Source organism: Mytilus galloprovincialis, chromosome 5, assembly GCF_965363235.1.
Source record: "Mytilus galloprovincialis chromosome 5, xbMytGall1.hap1.1, whole genome shotgun sequence".
Taxonomy (NCBI): domain Eukaryota; kingdom Metazoa; phylum Mollusca; class Bivalvia; order Mytilida; family Mytilidae; genus Mytilus; species Mytilus galloprovincialis.
The window spans coordinates 74,940,400-74,957,129 of record NC_134842.1 but is presented as its reverse complement, the minus strand read 5'-3'; the positions used below and the strand labels follow the sequence as shown (position 1 = coordinate 74,957,129).

The 16,730-nt window shown below is 32.5% G+C and overlaps 2 long non-coding RNA genes across 2 annotated transcripts; one reads left to right on the top strand and one right to left on the bottom strand.

Annotated features, from left to right (window-relative positions):
• Window positions 1–6,525: 6,525 nt before the first annotated feature.
• LOC143076413 (uncharacterized) lies at window positions 6,526–12,437 on the bottom strand. Its single transcript, XR_012978639.1, has 4 exons — window positions 12,367–12,437; window positions 10,251–10,311; window positions 8,678–9,443; window positions 6,526–6,651 (listed from the first exon to the last, which is right to left on the bottom strand). It is a non-coding gene; the product is annotated as an uncharacterized LOC143076413 (long non-coding RNA).
• Window positions 12,438–12,489: 52 nt separating this feature from the next.
• Window positions 12,490–16,411, top strand: LOC143076412 (uncharacterized). Its single transcript, XR_012978638.1, has 3 exons — window positions 12,490–12,672; window positions 14,441–14,497; window positions 15,265–16,411. It is a non-coding gene; the product is annotated as an uncharacterized LOC143076412 (long non-coding RNA).
• The last annotated feature ends 319 nt before the right edge of the window (window positions 16,412–16,730 follow it).

Sequence of the window (16,730 nt, the reverse complement as noted above, 5' to 3'; positions counted from 1 at the left end):
TTTGGTTGGGTTCGTGTTGCTTTGTCTTTAGTTTTCTATGGTTTTTCATGTGTACTTTTATTTGTCTGTTTGTCTTTTTCATTTTTAGCCAGTGCGTTATCAGTTTATTTTCGATTTATGAGTTTGACCGTCCCTCTGGTATCTTTTGTCCCTCTTCTATAAAAGACTCATTATTGACGCTCGAATCAAAAATGATGAAAAATTTGAAAAACCAAATAAAGTACAAATTAAAAGAGCATTGGGATTCAACAATTCCAAACGTTTTTTCCCCAAGGTAATCTATTAATGAGTCAAACAACAAAGGTGTTAAAACTTTTCTAAAATTGATTACAAAGTTTTTTTTTTATTTTTTTTTATTTGACAATCGGCCAAGACCCTTATATAACTTATCTTTGAAGGGCTCCACACATTTTTGAATTGAACTTTGAATCGGTCACTGCGTGGACAGTCGTTATGGAACTTCCTAATACATTAAAAGCCTGTCTCTCAACCAAGAAAATAGATGGAAAGAAACCGGAATGGAAATTCTTCGACAGTTTTAACTACGTTTCAGTTCAGCTCACCTAGAGCAAGGAACCGTTCATTTCATCCAGAAAACATAAGCAGGCCCCAAAAAGCAAGAAAAAGACACCATCTACCAGACGACACAATGCTAAGCGTTTTGCCCAATGGACGAACACTAAAACAGTGCAGGTTTGCGCATCCCAAGTCAGGAGCCTCTGGGCTTTAATGGTATTGTACATGTTGTATGATTTTTAATTTTAGTTTCTGTCATATGTTTTGGAATCTAGTATGACGTTCATTATCACTGAACTAGTATACATTTTTGTTTCGGGCCAAGCAGAAGCACGCCTCCTGTTGCGGGAATTTATTGCTGCATTAAAGACCCATTGGTGGCCTTCGGCTGTTATCTGCTCTTTGGTCGGATTGTTGTCTCTATCACACATTCCCCATTTCCATTCTCAATTTCATCGTTTCCGCTACTGCCCAAAACCAAAAGATTAAGGCTAGAGTTTACTTCAACAGTCAGAAGGAAGCCAAGTATGCAATCAGTGTAAAACATTCACACCAAGTATGCAATCAGTGTTAAACATTCACACCAAGTACAAAGGTAATTCAGAGGGTTGTTATCATCAATACGGATATAGCCACCAGCCCAACCAAACCTCAAAAGGCCTGCCATCGTCTTAGTACAACACCTCGGCTACAGAAAGAGGGAAGAGAGTATTGGGATTGATTTTGATGAGCGATTTAACATTGAAGACCTTGAAATACAACACACACCACCGTCAAAAACAACTTTACAACGCCATGGAAAATAAAGCCAATTGTTTTAATATAACTTTATACGTTTTACATGTTGTACTTATCAATAACTTTGACTTTTATTAAATGCATCATATTTCTTGGATTTTTCTGCAATATACTTACTACCATTAACTGAACCTAAATAAAGGTTATGACTGATTTATTTACTATAAGATAATACATGGTCAGCCTTACATAAACACAAAGTACAGGATTATCAACAACAAGTCGTGAAACATCAACCAATTGCAATATTTTAGTGCTGTGATTTTCTTCACAAAAGAAGTATCAAACTGGCCGTGTAGGCGATGAATAAGACAAATGTATGTGCAAATCTTATAAGATAAGAAGATTTTTGGAATTACCAGGTTGATTCCAAACAAATGAGTTCAAGCAGAATGGCTATTTTATCTTTTGAATTCTCATGTTTTAGTGATTGCTGCTTAATATCTTTTTTTTTAATATCTACTTAAAATATTTAAGTGATGCAAATGCGTCGGAACTTAATCGAAATGACTGATTTACAGTCACCATAAAAGTCGTTAATCTACGACAATTCTTTAAGTCTTCAATCGAACAAATATTAACAAATCAAAACACTTTAATTTGTATTGAATGTCATTACAGTATCAGTGATAAAAGTGTAAAATTAAAATAAAAAAATAAGATAACATGCTCCACTCTTCCTTGATAACATGTTGTTAGCACATACCACAACATTGCAGAATGGGAATTATCTACTAAAAGACTAAAAGAGTTGCTTCATTTTGTGTGTAATGTACCTCATTATTTAATTTAAAGACATAGCATCGTCCATTGCATAGTTGTGTTGCATTGTTGTTCGTTAAGCAAATGAATAAAACCCGTACCCCATTGTCAGTTATAAATCTGCCTGTATGTCTGTCACATATTGGTTTCGTCATCTAACATAAACTGCTAATCAGACCTGGAACTGTGAACCTTGACTTTGTGATGATTGCTGTTTCAAGGTGGAAACCTGACGTGACTTTGTGTTGATGGCTTTGTCAAGGTAAAAACCCGACGTGACTTTGAGATAATGGCTTTTTCAAGGTTAAAACCCGACGTGACTTTGTGATAATTGTTTTGTAGAGATGAAAAACATACGTGACTTTGTGAAGATGTATTTGTCAAGGTGAAAAACCGACGTGACTTTGTGATAATGTCTTTGTAGATGTGAAAACCAGAGGTGACTTTGTGATTATGGCTTTGTCAATGTGAAAAACTGACGTGACTTGGTGATTGGTGGTTTTGTGTAGGTAAAAATCCGACGTGACTTTATGATTGGTGATTTTGTGAATGTAAAAACACGTGTAAAAGTAAACCAATATATGTCAAGGTACGGCCTTCAACAGTCCATATGCAGTATAATCAACATAGTTATAAGGACCTTAAAATGTACCAAAAACAAAATCGCAGTTTATGTCTATGTCCAAGTCGTTCCCTCAGTTACAGATACACCTTCTTCCGTCAAGTGACATTATTTTACCTCTTCGACAACAAACAAATACTACATCACTGGGTATGTCGTAGTGCCATATTTTACCGCGATTACCAATAGTTGTATCAGCTCTGCCACATTTACTTCCAAATAAACATCCCATCTGGTATCCTATCGAAAATAAAATATATTGTTATCAAAACCAGTCTTTTACCTAGTTTTGTGAAGACGTAGCATGCGTCTGGCGTATACAAATATTTTTTAACTTGTTACCTTATGATGGCTATTATTCGTTTGTTTCTCTATCCTATATTTTCGCACATTTATTTTATTGTAGCCCTGTCGTGTAATATTGTCATTCTAATGTTATAATTAATACTGCCATTAAGGCGGGAGGTTTAACATGCCACAAAACCAGGTTCAACCCACCATTTTTTTCATAAAATGCCCTGTACCAAGTCAGGAAAGTGGCCATTGATACATTATAGTTCGTTTCTGTGTGTTTTACATTTCTGTGTTGTGTCTCTGTTGTGTTATAGTTCTCTTTTATATTTGATACGTTTCCCTCAGTTTTAGTTTGTTACCCGGATTTGTTTTTTCTCTATCGTTTTATGAATTTTGAACAGCGGTATACTACTGTTGCCTTTATTTATGTGTTGAATAAAATATTTCTCGTCCTTTTCCTAAAAGAAATTATCGGACGATATTAAGATCTTGCTGATAAATATTCCGTTTTGACTTCACAAATAATACACGATGGTCATGAAGTATATATTATAGGTACTGACGTTTTTTTATAATCTTAATTAAGTCTTTTTGTATTCTTTTTATTGTCCTAATACATTATTACTTTTACCATTTAGTATGCTTTGGTAATATGGATGAGACGTGTCTCGTTTCTTAAACATCCCGTCATTGTGTTATTGTGCAATGGTAATTATTTGTATTCTTGTCTTTTGTCTTTGCTTATGTGCTTTGAATATATATGCCTTTTATATGATAGTTGTTATCCATTGGTTTAATGTGTTAGAGCTTTAGATTTTGTATTTGATTAGGGACTTCCATTTTGAATTGAGTTCTGTACTTTTGTTAATTAACTTTTGTTATATAGTTCTATGTATTTTATTTCGGTTGAAATAGGGTTTTTCCCGTTTGCTATTTGTAGTTAATATTTACAGATGGGAACTAGTATAACTAGTTCGGATACTGGTTTTGTAACAGTATGTACTATTTATAAGTTTGACGTTAGGTGCAGGAGGCACGAGAAAAGTTTTGGCGGTTTTTATGGGTGGGGTTTAAAGGTACTATATAAAGTTTGGGATTTAAATGTATTAGTATCGAAGGTGCTCGCAGTTACGTCGGATTGAAGTTGGTCACATAGGTATATGTGCAGTTGCTGCTATGTTTATTGTACGTACAGGCGTCGGAGGCATTAGCCGGGGGGAAAAGAAACGATGCGAAAGAGGAACATGTTTTCACATGACGGACTTGAGTATAATGTTGACTTTATTTACATTCTGAAATCATGCCTGGAACGTATTATTAAGTTAGAAGCGAAAATCAATATATTTGTGTTCTTTTTTAAAAACCGTTTTACAGGTTTATGATTTTATTTTAAAATACTACAAAATTTGGTTATATATTTCCATTCAATACTGAACCATGTGAATCATGTTGAGTTCATTAATATAAAACAAAATAGCTTTTAAGCATGCAACTTTTATTTAAAAGTTGATAGATGAAATGCTCACTAAATATTACAGTGTCCACTGTTTGTATAAATCTGATTACTGTTTCAGTACAAAGTTCAGGTAAAGAATTTGTAAGACTTGTACTAGATTTGAGACATGGAAACAACATATGTTTAAATCTTCTCGCAGTGAGATGATTTTGTCACGGAGAGTGATGCGAGTTACAGATGAGTTTGAAATGGTATGTATGAAATTTATTTTATTAGATCGCTGGGAGCGATGTGATTGGTTGCACAGTGTAGTGCACCATGGAATGTTGTCGCTGGGAGCGATGTGATTGATTGCACAGTGTAGTGCACCATGGAATGGTGTCGCTGGGAGCGATGTGATTGGTTGCACAGTGTAGTGCACCATGGAATGTTGTCGCTGGGAGCGATGTGATTGGTTGCACAGTGTAGTGCACCATGGAATGTTGTCGCTGGGAGCGATGTGATTGGTTGCACAATGCACCATGGGATGTTGTTAAATTAATATACAGAAAACAAAAGATTAAATATGAAGGCATTAACGTTTGTACATAATTTAATATATGTATACAATTGATTTGAAGATGAGACTTGTAATAATCATCAATTTTATGTTTTTTCATTAAATACCACAATTTTGATTTTATTTTATCAGCAGGTCGCATTTACTATAAAAGGATCAGAGTTTTAGTACCATATTGGAAACCTTATGCATGTGCTAATTATTTCCCGGATGCCACAAAAATGCAGGTGTAGGTATAAAAAGTAGCCCGTTTTTATGTGAGATAAATCGGACAGTACCAAGAGTTCAACTTGAGAGATTTTAAAACGGTAAGCAGTAATATTTTACAGTCCGTACACATGGTACATAACATATTGAGTGGAAAACTTTTTAATTTAAAATCGATAATAAAATGTAACATAGATAATAAGAAACCTTGTACAAAGTCAGAGCTTCAGACATAGCTGTAGACTTTGTTTTTTGTTGTTGTTGATATAATAGATATATATATATATATATATATATATGTTTAGATTTTTATGAATGCAACAATAGGATCACACAGTGTGATATGAAGTTGATGTATGTAGATCTGAGATGCATATATGTTTAGACTTTCATGAGCTATGTTGCGCAGTGTGACATAAAGGATCACAGTGTGATTAGAAGTTGATGTATGTAGATCTGAGATGCATATATGTTTAGACTTTCATGAGCTATGTTGCAGTGTGTAACTATAGTTCTATGTATTTTATTTCGGTTGAAATAGGGTTTTTCCCGTTTGCTATTTGTAGTTAATATTTACAGATGGGAACTAGTATAACTAGTTCGGATACTGGTTTTGTAACAGTATGTACTATTTATAAGTTTGACGTTAGGTGCAGGAGGCACGAGAAAAGTTTTGGCGGTTTTTATGGGTGGGGTTTAAAGGTACTATATAAAGTTTTGGATTTAAATGTATTAGTATCGAAGGTGCTCGCAGTTACGTCGGATTGAATTTGGTCACATAGGTATATGTGCAGTTGCTGCTATGTTTATTGTACGTACAGGCGTTGGAGGCATTAGCCGGGGGAAAAGAAACGATGCGAAAGAGGAACAATGTCATGTGTTTATATAATGTTTCGATTGAAGAAATATGTACAATTCAGTAAAATAAAATATTGTATCGCAAGAGAAAATAAGATGTTACTGCGAGCAACTAATCCTATATCTGTGTTTGTCTTGTTTATAGCCTATTGAATTAGAAATTAAATGCTTTAAATTCGGACGAGCAGGGCGAGGGTTAATTTAATGAACACTATTATCATAGTCACCATAAAAAGTGGATAATATAACCGGAAACATTTTCATTTCATCTTTTCTGCTTTATTTCAAATGTATTCCGAGCACGTTCAGATCAGAGCTTACTATCAATTTAATCTTCGACGATTAAGAAAATACACTTTTATACCGAAACAGTTTTAACAATAAACAGTTTCGTAAAAAACTGTAGCCTTAAATCATTGAACAATTATAGAAATTCCTAATTTACCTTCAAATAGGGCCAACATTTTTTCGTCTAACTTTTCATTTAACTTCTTTTTCTCTTCATTGAATCGATCTATTTCTTCTTGTCGTTTCACTTCCAACTGTCTGCGTTTATCATCCAATCTCTCACGTTCTTGTCTTCCTCAAAAAGATTTTTCCCAAAATTAATTTTGATTCTTGAATATACCTAGTAAGGAATATGACCGTTATTTTCAATTTGTTTGTTGTATTTGAGTTTTTATTTTTGGCACATGCATGATCAGAAAATTTCCGTTTTGAATTTTCCTTAGAATTTAGGGTTTTGTTTTGGTTTTTTTTTTACCTTTAATACTTGATTTTTTTCATAAAACTGCTGTAGCGGGTTTGTGCTATCTTACTTGCCTGGATCGTTTTAGTTGGTCGTTGGTTTGATTCCCAACCGGGTCAAATCAAAGTCGTTAATACAAGTGTATCAGTGGCATTTACATGATAACCGTAAATGCAGTTACAGTAATCCCAATATGGCGGAGCCCAAAACAGGTAAAATCGTCTTTTTCTAATTTCTCCTTGTACACGTGATGTTGTAAAAAATTACCCCGCCGCTAGGTTGATCTGTATGGTATTGTTGTATGTGTGTGTTCATAATGTCATATGTGACCTTGTTACCGAAATAATAGCCATTAAAAATTTACGGAAGATCACCGTACCTCCAACGAATTTTGTATGTTATGATAGTCGTAACTTGTTTATAAGATAGTCCTTACTTGGTCATCATCATAGTAACTTGATAGTGGTGATCGTAACTTTCTCTGTGTGCTGATAGGCGACTATATATAAATCGTGTTTGAATGTTTAATACTGTGGCTTGAACGAATGAATAATTTGTCGTCAAGTACTGTTGGTGAAAATTTCCTTATCGAACACACCTACTTTATATATATGTTATAAAGTCAACCTGTAAACTTGATATATAAAAATGATACAATCTGAAGCGAGATGATGTATCAAATACCTTTACTTTTTACGTTTTCAAGAGCAAGTATTCATCTCAAACATGCACTCTTTTTTCTCGATGCAATTTTTGCTGATTTTTTTATTATATTTATTGAAGGTTAGAAACGAAAATTAAGAAACATCTATATTGACATGATTTCCGTCAGTTGCAATTTTTTTTTAAACCAAAGGTTATGCATTTTTTAGATACAACTAAAAAGACACACATGGTGTCGACTTGATATCTGATTGTTCTGCTAAATTATGCAAAAGATATATTGTAAACTTATGCAAATGGTGTTTGTATGTTAAAAAATATGTCAATCACGAATGTTGTTTACGCGTTTGTTGTTATCTATACACAACTTTTTTTATTTGAATATTTCGTAGGCGGAGGGTTCTGACAAAATTAGTAACTATGATCATGGACATATTTTTAACAGTTACGATTATCTTTCAAGTTATTTGTCCACAAGTTACGGCTATCGTCTTTTAGAGTTACGGTGATCTTCCGAAAATGTTCAATAGCTTTTTGGGGGGGAATAAGGGAACCTATGATATTAAGAACACACACATACACCAATACCATACACATCAACCTAGTCGCTTAGTAATTCTTTAAAACAACGCGTGTACACGGAGAAATTACAAAAATACGATTTTACCTGTTTTGGGGGCCGCCATGTTAGAATCACTGTGATCAATTTAACACCAGTGGCGTATGTTGCTCAATGCCTCGCATGTAGATAAGTCGTAAAGGCTAGGGCTGGTCAGATCAGAATCGCAATAACGTGTCGAGATAGGATGACAATCTTAAAAGCTAAATTAGCAAAATGTATAACTGTCTGCTGATTACTCTTTTTTTTATACTCGTATTAAATGTTAAAACACGAATTAAATAAACCGAGCATAGAAACAGAGCATGGATTATTTCTGTATACCTTAGTTTACATGTTTGTTTTATGTTTTAAAAACATACCATTATAACGACCCAAAAGTGACTTGAAACTGAATGATGTATTATCTGATTTAAAGATAATTCTTGTTTAGTACTATTGCCATAGATCATAAACAAACATGTATAAACAAACTATTTAAATTTATCCAATATTAAAAAAGACATGCTCCTCCCCCTTCTCACAAAAGATGAATGGTTGGTGTCTACATGATGCATATTACATAATATACATACCCGAGTGCCTCAATCTCTTGATTCGTCTCAAGTTCTTTTAGTTTTTGTTTTTGGATTCTATATTCCTTAGCAATTATTTTTTGCTTTTCTTTGTTTCTCTCTTTCTCGTTTCTGTCCTGGTCCATCTGTTCTCTTTCGTGTTGTCTGTTTCCAGCATCGGTGTACATTTCATGTGTATAAAACCTCCCTCCATTATTTCTAACAGTATTATATACATTTTCGATTATCATGTGAACGTCTTGTTCAGTGTTTTTTAGTCCGAGTGAAATGTAACGGTTGTCTATTTTCTGTAGAAGTGCACCCAAAGGAGAGTATTTTTTTACTTTGTTTTCGACAAAATCTTTTATATTTGTATTGGCATTTTGGAGTCTATCCTTATTTGTAAAGACAACGCTTACAAAATCGCTAACTTCATCTCCGAAGTAGTTCATGAAAATGTCTATCGTATTTTGTTCTTCTGCAGTCATTCGTCCTATTTGAAGAATAAATATGATGGAATGCATGCCGGGAAATGTCAATGCTTTAGATATTTCCTGTAGTATAACTGCATTATCGTCTTCCGTATCAAAGAAACCCGGCGTGTCAAAAACAACAATATGGCGACCATTGCAAGTTCCCCTTGCAGACTTGGTATATTTGGTAACGGATTCGTCAGATACATCCGCAGTGAATTCTTCTCTTCCTAAAAGACTATTTCCGGTAGTACTTTTTCCTGCTCCTGTTTTTCCAATCAATAAAATGCGAAATTCATTTTCAATGGCTACATCTGGAATGATTTAAATGAAAGTTGTGCACGTACGTATATAAAAAAAATCATAATTATTATTCAAAACACCCGGACAGATAGAGGTATGGTTAGAGTCTTGAAATTGTTCTTCGAATTTTAGATATTAATTCTTTCCAAATGCTGTGTTTAATTTAGTTGTAGGAATATGATTACATGAATTAAAAACTCAAGTGTTGAAATGCCATTCTTTATCTCACTGTTCGTATAGCGTATATACCTTGAAATAAAGTAAATTTAGTTCTCACGATAGTGGCAGTCGTAAGCATTAAGTCGTTCGTGTAAATGAAAATCTCTTGTTCAAATTAGATAAAAATCTCTTGTTCAAATTAGATAAAAATCTCTTGTTTTATCTTGTATTCATCATTTCCGATCTCACTTTTCAACATAAATGAAATTGTATTTATCCTGCAATCAGCCATCTTTTGTACAAATAACAAGTTACTATTCTAACACATTTTGCTCTTCATTTATTATATAAAAAGTATTCTGCTACCGCCTAGCTAACGAGATGTTTTTTTTTACAAAAATATGTAGTTCATATTGGTGTCTGCTTCGCAGTCCGTGATTTTTTAAAGTGTACATGTAGGATAAATTGCAGAATAAAACAAATCATTTGTAATTTTAAAAAAAAATATATTTGTACTCGTTAATTAAGAAAAATGAGAAAATATTGGCTAGCGTCGTTTCTCGTTCTGTTTGTAAAGCTCGTGCAAATAAATATTAGATTGTTCGACAAATACTGTACTTAAACTTTGTAATCAAAGAATTTAAATAACAGCTACATACCATCTGAAAAATACATAGTAAACAAAACAGCTAGGAATACTTGTTTTCCAATATAAAACATCTAAAATCCAAAAGAAAAAAACTGTGCATATAGTCGATTGTTAGTTATAATTATTGTTAGAATTGTTATGTAACACGGGTAAGAATAAGTATTATTAAAATTAATATGATCCCCATGAAAACCTTATAATATATAAAACTTTATGAATTAATCACCTTTAAGAATTAGGCACCATTATATATTTAGGGAGGGCTGTGTGGTTTTGTTCGAGGGACATAAACTATTTTTCTCTTATTTGATCCATCAAAAAACTTTGTCAATTACTTAGGTAACCAATATCCCTTAACTTTACTTTCAGCTATATAAATGATGTTCTCTCACTAAATAAATCCAAATTTTATGACTATAGTGAAGTCATATATCTCATTGCACTAGAGATAAAGGATACAATTCATATAGTTAAGTCTGCCTCATATAATAATAATAATAATACTTTATTCAGAAGCAATACAGCTTATAGAATATACAATTTTACAATATTTTGTATCAGTGAAATATAAATACAATAATTATACACAATACATGTATGGCGGATAATGAAAATAAATTCATATGATAAATAATTAATACAACTACATATTACGAATTTTTTCAATATTAAACAAAAATTTACCTAAATTATTAAGTTCTTTCACATTGTGAACTGATAACAACTGTATAAGTTTAAAAGTGGATGGATATTGCCAATAATATTTCTTAATGTATAGTTTTCTTACATCACTATATCTATTACATTCTAGAACAACATGGTATTCATCTTCTACAATATTGTTATTGCACATAGTATATATATTAACTTACATCTAAAAATTGGCAATGCGGGTGGGGTAACAACAACATTTTACGACAAAAGAGATGATTTCAGCTTCCCTATTGTGCTTTTTCACACTTTGTTGCTACATTCCAGGAGCATCGGCTTAAGGAGTATATATTTTTCATTCGATATGATATTCCCATGCTTGTTTTTACTATAATAATTTATTTGATAGACGGTTGCTGCTCCCGAACCAATATTTCCTAATGATGAAGTTGAAATCATACATTCGTAGATTTTACATTTGATTAATTGTTATGGAATAGCAGTTACACAGATGATATCGGATATGTTCTTTATGTCGGAATCATAATCACCTTCCCTTTTCACGAATGGGATCTACCGAATTGGATTGATGGCCTAGTTTGTTGTTACATGAGCAACACGACGGATGACACATCTTGAGCAGAATCTGTTTACCCTTCCGTAGTACCTGTGATCACCCCCATTTTTGGTCTTTTATTTCCTATGTTATGTCTTGTCTACTATTATTTGTCTGTTTGTCTTTTTCCTTTTTAGCCATGACGTTGTCAGTTTATTTTCAATTAATGAGTTCCTTTGGAATCTTTCGCCCCTCTTTTACGGCGAGAACAACGAACTTTGTTTATAAATTTTGTTTTTATTTTTTCACTAATTTTTTTACAAATATTTCTTATTTTCATATTGGCTGAAATGTACAATTATTCGAACTGAGTCAATCTGAATAGTCGAAAAAGGGCCCGGTATGTTAATATGTGTTTTTAAAACGCATTTTTTGATACTTAACTTTGACGAAAACATTACATCTTAGAGAAAAAAAATATTCTGAATTTCTTATTAAGATTTTGTATCATTAAATTCACTGTTAAATCTGAAAAAAAATATGTAGAATGAATCGATTTGACAATTGGAAATTCAACCTAATTTGGGTAGATTTAACCTCGTCTATTGATAAATATATTATTTCTTTTTCGTTTATAACTTAATCAAGCCGTTAATTTTCTCGTATACATTCTGTTACATATGTCTTATGATGGCCTCTTCGTATAGGGCTGCAGATAAAATGAGATATGAGTACAGGTGTCGTACGTTTATTTATATTTTAATTTCATCGGACAAATATTCTGACTTTAAACATGAAAAACTGTATTATTCTATTTAGCGGTGACCAAATACAAAAGTCAACTATTTAAACGATACATTGAGAGTCTAAAATTTTGGAGAAAAAAAAAACAAACTTATAATGTAAAACGATGACCTACCATGCAAAAAGTCAACAACCTAAGACCTCCTTAGTATATATCAGATAATAGCTATAATCAATGTATATTGCATACGCTATATTCACATGAGTGTGTGGAAATTCTCAGTTTTAGTTTCGATTTCGATTTTCCGTAAATATATATTGATTCGGTATTTTCAGCCAACAAATTGTAATTAAACGTCATTACAAAACACGAACTCGTCACTATACACAACCATGAAGGTACTACAAATCTCACTTATTTTGTGGGTTATAATTTTACTATCTTCATGTTCCGCAGAGGAGAGCTGTAGTTCACAGTCAGGTAAGACATTCAAATATTTAATTTAAAAAAAGAGAACATATAGTATGTATCATTTTTACACGCTTTTGAATTATTCCGTCTATATATATATGTATATATTTATAGTTAAGCACTTGACCAACTGTATAGGAGAAAAAAGTAAATACAAAATAACTGAGCTCCAAGGAAAATTCAAAATACGGAAAGTCCTATATCAAATGGCAAAGTTAAATGCTAAAACACATCAAACGAATATAGAAATATGCATGATCCACAAAAAGTGCACCCAAAGGGTTGACTTGAGAATATTAAGGCTTCTCTCGGCCGCTAGTAAAACCTTTGTTACATTGAGATATTTTTAGACTATGCAGGATGTATTCATAATTAACACAGCTTGATACGGTCGCCAATGGTTGTCAATGTGACAATTCTCCCCAGTGGCCATTTAACAACTATTAGTCGACAAACTTCCTTCAACTATGAGCAAAGTCGAAACTACATAGAAAGCTTAAAGAGGTCATAAAAAGACAAATATAACAGAATTCAAACGAGAAAACTAACGGCTTGATTAAAAAGAAAAAACGAATTTAGTTGAAAGTCCAATTGCTGATTTGTTACATGCAAGTATAGTTTTTTTTAAACTTAACAGTAAATTTAATGTTTATCGGAAATGCACCAAAAATATGTTTTCCTTTTCTTAGATTACAGTTTGGTTTTCATCAAAGCTGAGAATCAGAATATTCTTTTACATAAAAAAAAACCAAAAACAGAGCTCTCCCCCCTTTTTTTCACTACGTGCTTATTTTATAGCTGTCTGAATGAATTGGTCAAATGTCGAGTGAGTGTTAGTAATGGGACACAAACAAATGGTCGGCAAGAATATATACATTTTAGTAAAATCAGTGATGGCGACCTCTTTCCAATGTACAACAACGTTCGCTAAATGTTACAATTTAAATGTATTATATTAATGTGGGTTTTTCCCGGTTATAAATAGTCTAAATTATGGGATTTTCCGTCTGTAACAGTTATAAATAGTATTAGCAAAATGAATAATTGAAACTATTTGGATCGAAAGCGAAAACAAAAATTAAGTAAAACCAAATTGTTTAATTGAAAGAAAAGGTTCGTGGTTCTGTATGATTATATTAATCATTGAAATCAAATAGTTTAGTCCTACAATTCTTTTACACATGAATGAAATTAAAACTGTTTAATTCATGTAATGTAATCATACTTGTTCACAATAACAATTGAAATGTTCGAATTAAAATATCTTTAGATTTGTAAATGTAGGATGTTTTTATATACCGTATATATATTCAATGATTCCATGAAATTAATGTTATTGCTTTGTAAGGACTGAAAAAGATAACATACCCCGGTTAAGATGTTCTATGGATATATCGTGTTTAAAAGTGAATATGTATATTTTCACTGGAAAACCTCGCAAAAGAAAATCGTACAAGCGTTCGAAAAAAAAAAGCCTCTTTCAAATTAAAAATCAGTTGTTTTAGCCTGCAACAAATAATGTACGACATTTTTAATTTTCTATATTGAAAATCTAATTTTCGAGAGTTCTGATATTTACCGTGTAGCAGTTATTGGTTAAACAAAATGAGCCGTTTCAGTCAAGGCAGTAACAGTAGAACCATAGTTTAATTCAAAACAGACTTACATTGACCTTCCCTCCAAAAAATATAAACGGGAATGTGGACTCCGGACAATTCTATTTAATGCCACACTGTTTCTCTTTCATAATTTAATTCAAACGATTCCTTTTTTATAGAAACGGTTGCAGATAGAGATATCCGTCACTGTTCACAAAAGGAGAGTGAAGATATAGGTATGTATTGAAAACATACAAGTTAAATTTCCTTTAAATTTCAAATATATATCAGGCAAAACAAACACATTTGGAATAGAGGACCTCGTTCTGATTCGCTCGAAACAAAAACAAATAATTATGACATTTTCAGAATACAGAAAACAAAACAGAACCTTATAATAAAACAAAACATAACATCTTAGGCAAACTTTTGCGTTAGAGACTTCAATCTAAATAGTATAATTATGTTCTGAATATGTCAATACGAAAATATGAAAACTAAAAGCATAACACAAATTAGGGTTCTTACAAAAACGGCATACAATTTAAGGTGCAATAGTTGTACCTTTTACAATAATATGTTTAAATGATAAATTGCAAATATATCTACTTTTAAAAAAAATACGGTTTCAATGTTCTCATCATATTTCATTAAACCAAGAAGCTTCTTTTTTTAATTGATTCTTGTTTACAATGCCGGGATATTCTAAGTAACTACAATATTCAGTATAGGATTTGTTCATTGGTGAAGGCTATTTGATGACCTGCACTTGTACATTTGGCAATAATACCACATCTCTTTATTTTTATATAGTTCTACAACCCTGATTTCCCAGTTGCCTTATGTATACATTATTTTTTAGTTAAAATTATGGCGAATATATATCTTGCAGGTTCATAAGTAAAGTGTTGCATGCTTGCCATATCATAAAACGTAAACAGACGTTCAGTACCTTCGCCGGTTTCTTCTGTGTAATATTTTTGATATTATTTTTCGTTTTTAGGTATAACCGAAAATGAACGCAGAATATTGCTAATAGGCCGGACTGGAGTCGGTAAAAGTACTACTGGAAACACAATACTGGGGAGGGACGTTTTTCATACAGACACTTCGGGCGAGTCAGTCACGAGAAAGACGGAATATGCGCGCTCACTGCGTTACGGGAGAAATCTTTTAGTTGTCGACACTCCGGGATTGTTTGATACAAGTATACCTAATAATGAAACTATGAAAGAAATTGCACAGTGTTACAGCCAAACTGCTCCGGGTTTACATGCTATCATTTTTGTTACTACGACTGGACGATTCACCAAAGAAGAAAAAGATACATTTGACTTTTTTCTCACGCATCTTGGAAAAGAAGTAATTGATTATATGATTGTAGTTTTCACTGGTAAAGACAAACTAGATCATAAAAAACTTACAATTAAGCAGTTTGTTTCCAATTTAAAAGATGAGTCGGCTCTAAGGTGGTTGTTGAATCGGACCGAATACCGATATACAGCGTTTGGCTATGGCGGTGATCGTGCTGATCGTGAGGCAGAAGTTATAGAACTTCTTGAAATGATCGACAACCTTGTCAAGGAAAACGAAGGGAGCTATTATACAAATGACATGTATAAAAGAAATGAGAAATTGTTAAAAGAACGATGGGAAGAAGAAAAACGGAAAGAAACAGAAAAACTTGAAAAGGAAATACAATCAGCTAAGAAATCTGCTCAAAACGAGTTCGAAGAAAAACAAAAGGAACTTGAGAAAGATTTTGAAAACCAGAAGATTGAACATGAAAATAATATGAAAAAATTGAATGCTAAATTCAACGAACAAGAATCTGATATTGAGAAGATTAAAAACAAAAATAAGCAGGACCTTGAAGAGATGCGGAGAGAAATAGAACAAAGAGAAATGGCATTAACAATTCGTCGTATAGAAGCGATAAGAGACATTGAAATAAGGTTGCGAGAAGAAGCTGAAAGAAAAGTGATTGATAAAGAAATGACGTTTCGAGAGGATAACAGATCTGATTCTGGCTTTTTTGAGCAGGCTCTAATGGCAGCAGGGAAGGCTATAGGAGCTGTTGTAGACGCTGTTTATAATTTTTTTGGAAGATTATTTTAAAGTATATAAAACTCATACGTTTGTCTTAGAAATGTTTTATATAAAAAAAGCACCATGTTCTTTAAAAAAAAACAGGCATACCTTCAACTAATTAGCCATTTTTATAAACGGGACATCATATAGATGCTTGAAGAAGAAAAATCGATTATCTTTCTTTGGATTTTTTAGTCGGAAGAATTTATACTTAAGCACAATAATAGTTCCTCGTGAATTTACACCTACCACAGTTAACTGTTATGTGAATTCTTTTATGGATGTGAAGTTAGTAGCCGGTTCGTTTTTCAATATTGGATATTCAATTTAAAACCGGCTGCTAGCAGCAGTCTGTTGGATATTCAAATTTATTTGAAA